Source organism: Sorex fumeus, unplaced genomic scaffold (assembly GCF_029834395.1).
Source record: "Sorex fumeus unplaced genomic scaffold, SorFum_2.1 ptg000030l, whole genome shotgun sequence".
NCBI lineage: Eukaryota > Metazoa > Chordata > Mammalia > Eulipotyphla > Soricidae > Sorex > Sorex fumeus.
In genome coordinates this window covers 26824261-26836771 of record NW_026606087.1, presented here as the reverse complement: position 1 = coordinate 26836771, position 12511 = coordinate 26824261, and the positions used below count along the sequence as shown (strand labels likewise).

The 12511-nt window shown below is 44.0% G+C and overlaps 1 protein-coding gene across 2 annotated transcripts in view; it reads left to right on the top strand.

The window, feature by feature from the left end:
- Positions 1 to 12511, top strand: part of PRCP (prolylcarboxypeptidase) — an 84428-nt gene that overhangs the window by 891 nt on the left and 71026 nt on the right. The window lies entirely within an intron of this gene.

Here is a 12511-nt window from a genome sequence, read left to right as displayed (position 1 = left end):
ATCTAAGGTTTGATTTGAATATCATTCTGTTACTCTGGCTTTGTCTCAGTTAGGAATTAGGGAGTTGTAAGTTTTTTTTTTAACAGTTTTGAACTTCTCCATTTTCCTTGAGTTTGAACAGATATGGGTGAAAGGCAGAGTGCTCTAGCACCCCACACTCTTTCTCACCTCTTGAACCTAGCCTGAGCTTTATTCTTTAATGTTTATTTATTTTTTTTTGGAAGGCCACCACAACCACTGGTGCTTGGAAGACCCACTAGTCAATGCTCAGGGTACTTGTGGTCCCGGACATGCCAGGGATTGAACCTAGTCCTCATACAAAGCAGGCACTCTAGCCCTGAGCTGTCTCCCTACACTGTGCTGGTGTTTTCTAAGTGATTGCAAGTGGAACTGTCAAAACTGTGATCTCTTAAACCTTTAGATGAAATGATGAAAAAAAACAAACTTTCAGCATAAAAGGGTGGAAAGAAATGGTCGATGGCGATCAAATGATGTTAGTTCCTTGTTTATGTTCCTTTGCTGTAGACTGCTTCCTACTTTTTAGAAATACAGCTTAATACCATTTCTCTAACCTTTTTTTTTTTGGTGGTTGCAAAAATCTCTGGTTCTGCTCAGCCACTTTTTGTTTTTTGGACTACGCCTGGCGGTGCTGGGGATACTTTCATTTTGGTCCTGGGGGTTGCTTTTGGAGATGCTTAGGGAACCATGTGTACGCTATGGGATTCCTGAAGCATGCGATCCAACTCTTTGAACTATCTTTCTGGCTTTGCTCAGCCACATGTTGCTCTCGGGCTTCTCTTTATTTATATGTTTATACAAATATTTTATATATTCCTATTTTTTTTTACCATAGCCATTCTCCTTACATTGATGCCAATGTAGTATCATTTAATTTTTTCAAGAAAAAAATTTCATATAGGTATTTATTGTGTAAAAATGGTTGTAGTATTTTCCAGTTTTGGGCAGTAGGTTTTTTAGTTGGGAATAACTGCATGTAAACTCAATTTAAATTAGTTTAGAGCACATGAAATACTTATTAAAAATTTATATGAGAATCACCATGAGATATAGTTACAAAGTTGATAATGATTTTCAGCCATACAATGTGCCAACATTGTTCAACAATGTACTGTTTTTTTTTTTCTACTTTCTTGGGTTGTGTTTGGATTGTTTATTTGAACTTTTTTTGTGTTTCCCAATGTAGACTGGTATTACTGTGAATTTCCCTCAGCATACTGCTTTTTCTGTGTTCCATATATTCTGATAGATTGTGCCTTCATTCTCATTTGTTACTAGGAAATTAAATAGTTTTCCTTTTATTTTCTTCTTGACCTGGTAGTTATTCAGTAGTAGGTTGTATTTTCCTGTCTTTATTTATTTATTTATTTATTTATTTATTTTTATGGGTATTGTCTATCTGAATAGCATTGTAATCTGAAAAGATACTTGATATGATTTCAGTTTTTATGATTTTATTGACACTTGTTCTGTGTCTCAGCATGTGACATACTGGAAAATGTTCCATGTGTATCGGAGGATGTGAATTTGTTTGGAGATTTGTGTGTAGAGAACCTTGTAGTTATCTATTAACCCTAGCTTTTCTAATTCTTTATTTAAGGCTCTTTTTCCTTCACAGATTCTTCAGTTTGGTTGATTTGTTCAGTGGTGAGAATGAAATAGTAAAGTGTCTACTATAATTGTATTATTTGATTTGTGTTTCTTTAGTTCTATTAGTAGTTGCTTGATTATTTGGGGGATTAGGGTTAAGTCACACTGATAGTGCTCCAAGGCTTTGTTCTGAGGATCACTCTAGTGCTTGTTCACAGAGATTGAGCTGAATTCAGCTGTACACAAGGAAGACATCTGAAACCATGTGATATCTCTCTTGGCCATGCTTTATAAGTTGATGATTATTTAGCACATAGGTCAGTGAGTATTCAGTCCTCTGATATATGAATCTTTTAATCACATATCTTCCATCCCTGTCTCATTATCTTTTAGTTGCAATCGAGTTTGATGCAACTAATGGTACAGTCATCCCTGCCGCGTCCGGCGCTGTGGGGCCGAGCCAGGGGAGGGCCGTCATGGTGAAATCAGCACTCTAGTCACACAGGGTTCCGTCATTCAGGAGATGGCATGAATGCGTGCGTGCGTTTATTCAGAGCACAGGTACAGACTTAAGTATGTTTCCACAGCCCACCCAAAAGAAAGGAAAAGGGGATGGGACGTGGGAAAGTGGATGGGACGATGAATAGAGCCATGCACTGTTGGTCAGTCACAGTGGGCAGAGCCACCTGGTGACCCTTTCAACCTAATGCTACCGGTCGGAGCGGCCTGCTTTGTCACAGTTTTGACATATCCATAGAGACTGTGCTGTTCCTCATACATCATTTACAAATCATTTACGAGGGTGCATTTTCCCCAAACTGAAACCTCCTGTACTGGGAAGTTGCCCAGCTTTGAGCAGGTCAAAGGGGGAATGAAAAATCAAGCATTCTTTTAGTTGCTCAGTAGGCAACAATCCCCACTTTTTTAAAAAATTTACTTTAAATTTCTATTTTAGTTTTGTTTTTGGGCCACACCCAGTGGTGCGCAGGCCTTACTCCCTGGCTCTGTGCTTAGGGATCACTCCTGGTAGGGCTCCGCAGCAGCAGAGTGGTGCCAGGGATCAAGCCTGGGTCTGCAATATGCAATGCAAGCCCCCGAACCACTGTACATGAATGAGAATGAGAGCCTATAGACAACTAAGTACAAAAGAGCTAAATAAAAACTGTCACTGTCACTGTCCTCCCATTGTTCATCGATTTGCTCGAGCGGGCCCAGTAACGTCTCCATTGGAGACTTTGTTGTTACTGTGTCTGGCATATCGAATACTCTCGGTAGCTTGCCGGGCTCTCCGAGAGGGGCGGAGAATCGAACTCGGATCGGCCATGATGGCTGCGTGCAAGGCAAACGCCCTACCACTGTACTATCGCCCCAGCGATAAACACAAAAAATTAAAATAATTAGTGTTTGGTTTTGGTCCTCACCAGTGTGCTGGGGGCAATTTCTGGCTCCGTCGTTGGGAGTTGCTCTTGGAGGATCATGGGAAGTATTCAATGTGTGGTATGCTCCCACCCCATTGCACTTTTTATTTTGAGTCTGTGTTATGATTATAGTTCAGGTGGATCTTTTGTAAACAGAAGAATGTTGTCCACTTCCCCCCCACCCCACATGCACACCTCTTTTCTTTTTCCTGTTCCATTCTGACACTCTCTGCCTTTGGCAAATTCAGCCATTCACATTTAGAAAACTTATTGTTTTAATGGCAGTGCCATACAAAAGTTACTTCTGTTTTTCTATGTGGATTTTGGGAAATTTTTGACCTCTTATTTTCTCGTTTACTTTGATATCTGCCTCTTCTGTAGTGATCAAGTAATATTTACCTCTTTTTTTCTCAGTGTACATATTTAAAATTTTCCCCTTCTTTTCCTCTGTTGATGTCATGCGCACACATAAACTCGCGCAACACCTACCCACACACTCTCTCACACTTATTTGCACGCTTGGTTGTTGGCTGTGGTGCTTGCACAACTTAGTAGTTCTGTGCTGCAGGTACATTTCTTTAACATTTCTTTAGTTGCAGTGCTTTAGTCGTGATGCTTTTTTTTTTTTGGTCAGGAACCAGCCCTAGGTGAATAGGCTTGAAGCGGGAGTGTTGTGAGGATTAAGGGGGGGGGGGGGGAACAGACAAAAAGAGAAAAAGCACGAGATTGGGGACTAATAGCTTCGTGGACCGAGAGCCCCAACTGTCCTCAGCTTACAGTATTTATTGATTATAACTATTGAATATCAGAAGTACAGACATTCAGTATTTTTTGGGGGGGGTTTCTTTCAGTTCTTTTTTTTAAAATTTTTTGTAGTTTTATTTATTGAATCACCGTGAGAGCAGTTACAAAGCTTTCGGGTTTAAATATTGGTCATACAATGAAACACCGATACCTTCACTAGTCCTCATTCTCCACCACCAAAAACCCCAGTATGCCCCCATCCCACACCCTCCCCCTATCTGTAGGGCAGATGGTTTCCATATTTCTCTCTACTTTGATTACATTCAGTATTTTGACACCAGACCCACCATTATTTGGAATTTTACCCCAACACTCAGATCTGCTGAAAAGGCAACACTAGACAATTTGTTTTCTGTTGCTGGTTATAAATAACATATGGTGTCACGTGGCGTAGTAGTGGCCACAAAATTTTGGAATTCCAAAGTTTTAACAATTAAATCTGGAGGGATTTCTGTAAAAACCTGCTTGGTTCCAAGATTTGTTCCTGAGTCTCTGGGATCATGGCCGTTAAGCAGCTTGATCAGGAGCCAGAAAGGCCATTCATGGGTGGTGACTTGGGGTCTTGTTGGGATGGGGAGGACAGGGCCAGCTCCTCTCTCATCCTGTGAGGCCCCACATTTCTCATCACTTAGGGCCCAAACCTGACTGCCCAATGGCCTCTGGAGGATGGCGGCCACCGAGCCACCTAAGGGGAGCAGGCGGAGGGACAACACCCTTCCCCCCCTGGGGCGGCCCGGCAACAGTAACCGACTACGGGGTCCAGACGCATTTCTGCCAAAAGCCACTGGGTTTCGAGATTTGTTTCTGAGTCTCTGGAATCATGGCCATTAAACAGCTTGATCAGGAGCCAGAGAGGCCATTTGTGGGTGGTGACTCAGAGTCTTGTTGGGATAGGGGGAAAGGGCTGCTCTACCCCCATCCCATGAGGCCCCATGTGTCTCGTCACTGAGGGCCCAAACCTGACTGCCCAGTGGCCTCTGGAGGATGGCGGCCACCGAGCCACCTAAGGGGAGCAGGCAGAGGGACAACACCCTTCCCCCCCTGGGGCTGGCTGGTGACAGTAACCTACTGCAGGTCTGGACGTATTTACGTATTTTTTCCAAAAGCCTCTGGGTTCCGAGATTTGTCTCTGAGTCTCTGGGATCATGGCCATTAAGCAGCTTGATCAGGAGCCAGAGAGGCCGTTCGTGGGTGGCGACACAGGGTCTTGTTGGGACAGGGAGGAAATGGCCGACTCCACCCCCATCTCTTGAGGCCCCACATGTCTCGTCACTGCGGGCCCAAACCTGATTGTCCTGCGGCCTCTGGAGGATGGCGGCCACCGGGCTGCCAGGGGAAACAGGCCAAGGCACGAAACTTATTCCCACCTGGGTTGGCTCAGCACTGGTAACCTACTGCAGGGACTGGATGCATTTCTGCCAGAAGCCGCTGGGTTTGAAGATTTGTTTCTGAGTCTCTGGGATCATGGCCATTAAGCAGCTTGATCATGAGCCAGAGAGGCCGTTCATGGGTGGCGACTCGGGGTCTCATTGGGTTGGGGAGGAAAGGGCCAGATCCCCCCGCATCTCATGAGGCCCTGTGTGTCTCGTCACTGTGGGCCCAAACCTGACTGTCCAGTGGCCTCTGGAGGATGGTGGTCACCGGGCCACCATGGGGAACAGGCCAAGGCACGAAACCTATTCCCACTTGGGGTGGCCCAGTGCCTGTAACCTGCTGCAGGAACAGGACACATTTCTGCCAAAAGCTGTTGGGTTCTGAGATTTGTTTCTGAATTTCTGGGATCATGGCCATGGCCATTAAGTGGCTTGATCAGGAGCCAGAGAGGCCATTTGTGGGCGGTGACTTGGGATCTCATTGGGGTGGGGAGAAAAGGGCTGGCTCCACCCCCATCCCATGAAGCCCCACGTTTCTTGTCACTGTGGGTGCAAACCTAACTGTCCAATGGCCTCTGGAAGATGGCGGCCATCGAGCCACCTAGGGGGAGCAGGCGGAGGGACAGCATCCTTTCTCCCCTGGGTTGGCCTGGTGATAGTAACCTACTGTGCGGTCTGGACACATTTCACCGAAACCTACTTGCTTTCGAGATTTGTTTCTGAGTCTCTGGGATCATGGCCATTAAGCAGCTTGATCAGGAGCCAGAGAGGCCGTTCGTGGGCGGCAACTCGGGGTCTCATTGGGATGGAATGGAAATGGCTGGCTCTACCCCCATCCCATGAGGCCTCATGTGTCTCGTTACTGTGGGCTCAAACCTGACTGTCCAGTGTCCTCTGGAGGATGATGGCCACCTAGCCGCCAGGGGGAACAGGCCAAGGCACAAAACGTGTTCCACCTGGGGTGGCCCGGCACCAGTAACCTATTGCAGGGACCAGACATATTTCTGCCAAAAGCCGTTGGGTTTCGAGATTTGTTTCTGAGTCTCTGGGATCATGGCCAGTTCGATCAGGAACCAGAGAGGCCATGCCTCCGGTTACATAGCTGAGCTGGAGGTGGTTTGTGGGTGTGTCTCCCACATACCTAACTTTTGGCTGTTTACTTTCTTGGTAAACTTTGCCCCAAGTATTTGGGGTCTGGCCAAAGGCACAACAGCAATTTTAGGGTATCTGGAAGTTTGAAGACGCCATCAGGCTGCTGATGTACTCGCCTCACAGGTACAGATTGACCTATTGGCGGCACTCTTTTAGTTCTTTTCTTTTTTTAAATTTTTATTAGTGAAACACCACGAGGTACAGTTGTAGACTTACAAATTTGTGTGCTTGGGTTTCAGTTATACAGTGATTGAGTACCCATCCCTCCACCAATGCCCATTCCCCACCTCTAATGCTCCCAGGATCCTTCCCACCACCCCACACTCCCCACCCCCCCTTCCCACCCCACCCTGTGGCAAGGCATTTGTGCTCTCTCTCCTATTGGGTGCTGTGTTTTGCAAAAGAGGCACTGAGTGGCCATCATATTCGGTCTAGAGTCTACTTTCAGCATGCTTCTCCCATCCTGGGAGGATCCTCCCAACACCCTTTACTTGGTGCTTCCCTCTCTATCTGAGCTACCTTCTGCCCCATCATGTGCGGCTGGCCTCCAAGCCATGGAGTGAACTTCCTGGTACTTATCTCCCTATTTTTGGGTGTTAGTCTCCCATTTTGTTACTTTATGTTCCCCAGATGAATACAGTCTTTCTATGTCTGTCCCTCTCTTTCTGACTCACTTCACTTAGCGTGATACTTTCCATGTAGTACCACTCCTATGTAAATTTCACGACTTCATCTTTTCTAAAAGCTGCGTAGTACTCCATTGCATAGATGTATCAAAGTTTCTTTAACCAGTCATCTGTTCTCAGGCACTCAGGTTTTTTTTTTCCAAATTTTGGCTATTGTGAACAATGCAGCAATGAACACAGAAGTGCAGATATCATTTCGACTGTACTTTTTTGCCTCTCCAGGGTATATTCCCAGGAGTGGTGTTGCTGGGTCAATGGGAGCTCAATTTCTAATTTTTTGAGAATCGTTCATACTGTTTTCCAAAAGGGCTGAACCAGTCAGCATTCCCACCAGCAGTGAAGGAGAGTCCCTTTCTCGCCACATCCGGGCCAACACCGATTGCTTTTGTTCTTTGGGATGGTGGATCAGTCTCTGCGGTGTGAGATGATATCTCATTGTTATTTTGATCTGCATCTCTCTCTGATGGTTAGTGATGAAGAACCTTTTTGCCATTCGAATTTCATGTGACTTTTTGCCATTCGAATTTCTTCTTTGGGAAATTTTCTGTTCATTTCATCACCCCATTTTTTGATGGGGTTAGATGTTTTCTTCTTGTAGAGTTCAACCAGTGCTTTGTATATCCTTGATATTAACCCTTTATCAGATGGGTATTGGGTAAATATCCTTTCCCATTCTGTAGATTGTCTTTGTATTCTGGTTACTGTATCTCTTGAGGTGCAGAAGCTTCTTTTTTTTTTTTTTAATTTTTTATTTATTGAATCGCTGTGGGAAAAGTTACAAAGCTTTCAGGTTTAGGTCTCGGTCATGCAAATATCAAACACATTTCCCTTTACCAATACTTATTTTTCACCAGGAAGAACCCCAATAAACCCCCCCCCCCCCATGTCTGTGGGGCAGATGAATTCTAGTTAACACTCTGTCTACTTTGACTAGCTTCATTGTTTCGATAAAAGTTGCACCATTATTATTTAGACTTTACCCCCCCCCCCCCCCAAATCAGCCATGCTGAAAAAGCATTGTGAAATGATTCGCTTTGTACAGCTGGGTTCAAGAATTAAATGATGTCGCGTGGCCACTATAGCAGCCACGCGGTTTTGGATTTCTGCTATTTTACTTATTAACCCTGGAAGTATTTCTACTGAGAGTCAGATAATTAAGAGATTGGTCTCTGTGCTCTGGAGTCATGGCCGTGCTGGAGAGCCGCTCGTGGGGGCAACTGGTGACCTCGGTGGGGCGTGAAGGACGGTCCGGAACGCCCCCGGTCCCATGAGGTATCTGTCGCGCCCCCACCCCCGGCTCAGATCTGCTGTCCACAAGGCTCCCATGTGGCCGCCATCTTTCTTTCCTGCAGAAGCTTCTTAATTTAAGATAGTCCCATTTGTTTATCTGTTCCCACTTGGTTGGTTAGTGGAGTGTAGTCTTTGAAGATACCATTAGCCTCAATATCGTGGGGGGTTTTTTCCGACCTTGTCTTCAATGTGGATTTTGGCCTGATGTTGAGATCTTTAATCCATTTTGATCTGACTTTTGTGTCTGGTGTTAGGTCGAGGTTTAAGCCCATTTTTTCGCATGTGGTTGTCCAGTTATACCAGCACCATTTGTTGAAAAGGCTTCCCTTGTTCCAAGAAGTACAAACATTCTTTATTGGATTAGACTTTTAGTATCTGAGGATGTTTTAAAACATCTTTTTTAAAAATCTCAGGGCTAGGACGAAGGAGACGTTACTGGGGCCTGCTCGAGGCAATCGACGAGTAACAGGATGGTCGTGATCGTGATCTGAGGATGTTTAGTTGAACAGGTTTAGTTCGAACAAAAATCTAAACATGGGTTCGGTTAAACATAAATATAAACAGATATAAAGCGATTCCTTCAGGGGAAATTCTTCTAGGAGATCTGCCAGCAGATGGCATCCCATCCCATCTTGGACCACAGCGTTCGTTCTGGATTCTGGTCCCTAACAGTTTTTCACATTCTGGTTAAAGTGCTCACTTGGGGTTATTCTGGTGCTCAGACACATCCTGGGAGTCTCACTCCTCGTCCTAGTGCTTGCACATCTTTTTGATAATGCTGTCTGTAGTTTGCACCTTTTCGTGTGCTGGGTTTGCATGCATCTGGTCATGTACAGAATTCTGAGGTTATTGCATGCCTTGTGGGAGCAACTGTATAGCCATTAAGGAGGGACATGTGCAAAAAAGAAAGTGTTAGGTAATGAGAAAAAGGAGAGAGAAAGTAATATTCCTTTAGAAGGGATGGATAGTAAATGACCTAGGGAAATGAAATTTGATTGCAAGCTAGCTTTGAAGCCTCATGCAAGTGAATAAGACACTTAACGTGGCTATATGTTGTTCTAGTTATAAAAGTTTTTTGGATTTGGCCGTGGAATTGGTGGAGACTTTTTTATAATCAGAATTTCTTGTTTCGCAGATATTAAAAGAAAGTGAAAGAGTGAGTGTCTGAGGGATATGGCCAAAGATTATTTTAATATTCTTATAGGTCATGGAATTTAAAACAAGTAAAAGAGGGGAGCGAAGATGGAGTTCTGGACAAGAAAAAAGTAGGTTATATGAGGTTGAAAGATTGAAAATTGGAATAAATGAGAAAGCTGAAAAGATGAGAGGAAGCAGAGAATGCTTGAAGTTGAAGTTTGGTGTGATTACACACCCTGGGACTGATAAGATCTAAGTTTAGTAGTCAAGATAGGTAAAGGTAAGATTATTGGAGGAGAGGAGAATTCAGGGAATCCAAAATAGCCAAGAATTATGAAAGAAGTTATCTTGGAATGACAATGGACAAGGAATAAAATCTTCAAGGTAGAGGGATAGAGCATTGCATCAGCAGATCACTGTAACGAGAGGGATAGTGGGGTTTTAGAAGATGATGAGGCCATAATATTTAAAGACAGTTGGGGGAAAAGGTAGGAGGACATAAGAACCATCCTGTCTCCATGCCTAGGAGGGAGAGGCTTGAAAGCGAAATCAACCACCACCTAAGAAAGTCAAACATGTTTATAATTTTTGTAATAGCGTAGACAAAGTATAAATCAAAATATACTAGAGCCGGGGAAATAGGCTGGAGCAGATGCTTTGCATGTGGGAGTCCTGGGTTTCATCCCAGAAATCTCACTGTCCCCTGAGCATCACTGTGCTGGGAATGCTGTGCATTCACAAGGCAGAAAGGGGAATCTGCCTGCCTCCGTTCAGAGAAGGCCTCAAGAGTTTCAGACTGAAAGAGTCTTAATTTGTCTTTTTGCAACCCGTGATTCCTCTTTGACTTCTGTTCTTAGGAATCAATAACTTGAATCACCTTTTGTCTAGTCAAACTACTTTTTACTTAGAATCTATGATGATTCCCTATTGTTTGTTTAAGTCAGATTAAACTCCAGCTGTTAGGGGCGAGTGTTACTCTACCCTTATGTTAAAGGTAAAGGTAAAGGTAAAGGCCCTCCCATTGATCGTGGATTTGCTCGAGCGGGCCCAGTAACATCTCCATTGGAGACTTTGTTGTTACTGTGTTTGATATTGATGTACTCTTATGTTACAATCTTTTATACCCAATCTTAGCCCCTTTGTTAAAAGACCCATGGCAATGGATTCCTGGAATGTAATAACCAACTAGCCTTAAGGCTGTCAAAACACAACCATGGGGCCTGGTTTAACTAAGGGAGGGCCCCAAATCACCTTTCCAGTTTGCTGATCCCGAACCTGCAGTTCCTTTCCTATTTCCATGCTTTAGACCACATGTTTTGATGTTTTGATGCCTGGAAGATTCTCTCAGGTCCTACTGCTGTGCCCCTCCCTCCCCTCCCCCCCCCCCCCCCCCCACGCCCCAGTCAATCCCTTCTGTCTTTCATCCACCTTGCAGACTCTGCTCTTTCAGGATCCAGTTTTGTAATCTCATGGGAAGAGTGTGTTTGGTCAGCTATTTCTTTGTACTTCTCTTAGCACGTGTGTCACCCCTTGAGATGTGTAATTTCATATCTGATACTGATATGTGTAGGGGCTCTCTCTGCCTTTGGGGAAGCTTGTGTTCTCTCTTGAATGTGTTACTCCGTCTGTCTCTCTTGCCCACCTTCCCTCCCTCCCTCCCCTTCCTCAGAATCTCCAAGTAAAATCTGTTTTTACCTCACTGCTCATCTCCTCCTGAAATTCTTTTCTGTGGAAAAGACCAGAATCCAACAGGCCTGGGCACGGCCTAGGACTGACTTTTCTTTCCTGCAAAGAGCAATTCCTCGCTCTAGCCTGTGTCCATGACTCCCCAAGAAATTGGGTGGTGGGGAGTAACTCCTGTGCTGCACAGAACAAGTGGATGTCAGGTGTGGCTTGATGGCTACCTAGTGAGGCTGGCAGGACTCAAGGACTCGAGCCTTGCAGGGGCTCATTGCAGACTTTAATGGTCCTAGCTTCTCAGTGGGTCCTGGGGTGGCAGAGGTGTATCAGGAGAAAGTGACTGTCGTTCTCCTCTTAGCTTCACATAAATCACCTGCAGGTCCACTAGCATCAGTTTTACTTAGATATTGTCTTCATAAATGTCTTTATCCTTCTCTCTTTGTTTCCTTTACAGTTTATTAAATCTGATAGCAAATCCTCTATCAGGATTTTTTAAATTTAAAAAAATTAAAATTTTTCCAATAGTGTGTACCAAATTTGTTTTGGAATAATAGGAATTCTTAAGTGTTCTCTTCATCAATGCTGTGGGGACTAAGCACTGCTATGAATTCCTCTTTCAGTCCATTGATGAAATCCTTTCATGTCTTGCTTTGGCTTAGTAACTCAAAGGGACAGACGCCACCTACTTGGCAGTCTGTCTTTGAAAGTCTACCAACCCCTAGATTAGGAAATGAAATCCAGCTAACTGTATTTTCTTTAACATCCTGGATACTAGTGTTATCTTTAGACACTGTTTAAAATAATAGTACCATTCTTCTGTTTAATGAAGTACTATCATTGTAGAAACTATGCAACTGAAAATTTAAGCTGTTATTTTTAACTTTTATGAGAAATCTGGCTATTTGAATCCTGATTTTAATTATATGATTCATCCACCAAAGAGAAAATAAGTAGTCCCTTGAGATACAGATTTATAAATATGCAATCATAAATGATATTACTTTTTAAAAAAATTTTTATTAGTTAAACACCATGAGGTACAGTTGTAGACTTACAAGTTTTTGTGCTTGGGTTTCAGTTATAGATATTACATTTTTTAATTAATTCTTTCTTTTTGGGTTTTGGGTCACCTCTGGAGTTGCTTGACGGCTACTTCCAGCAGCACGTGTGGGGCCTTGTAGTGTGTGTCAAGGATTGAACCCAGGTTTCTGCCTGCATAGCTTGTGCTCGGTCCATTGGTCTGTTTCTCCAGTTCCTAGTTTGTGGCCTAGAGCTCACAGGTTTGCTTCAGGTAGTACTTGGAACCATGGGATGTTGAAATTCAGTCTAGACCTCAGCATGTACTCAGCCTGTTGAGCTTCTT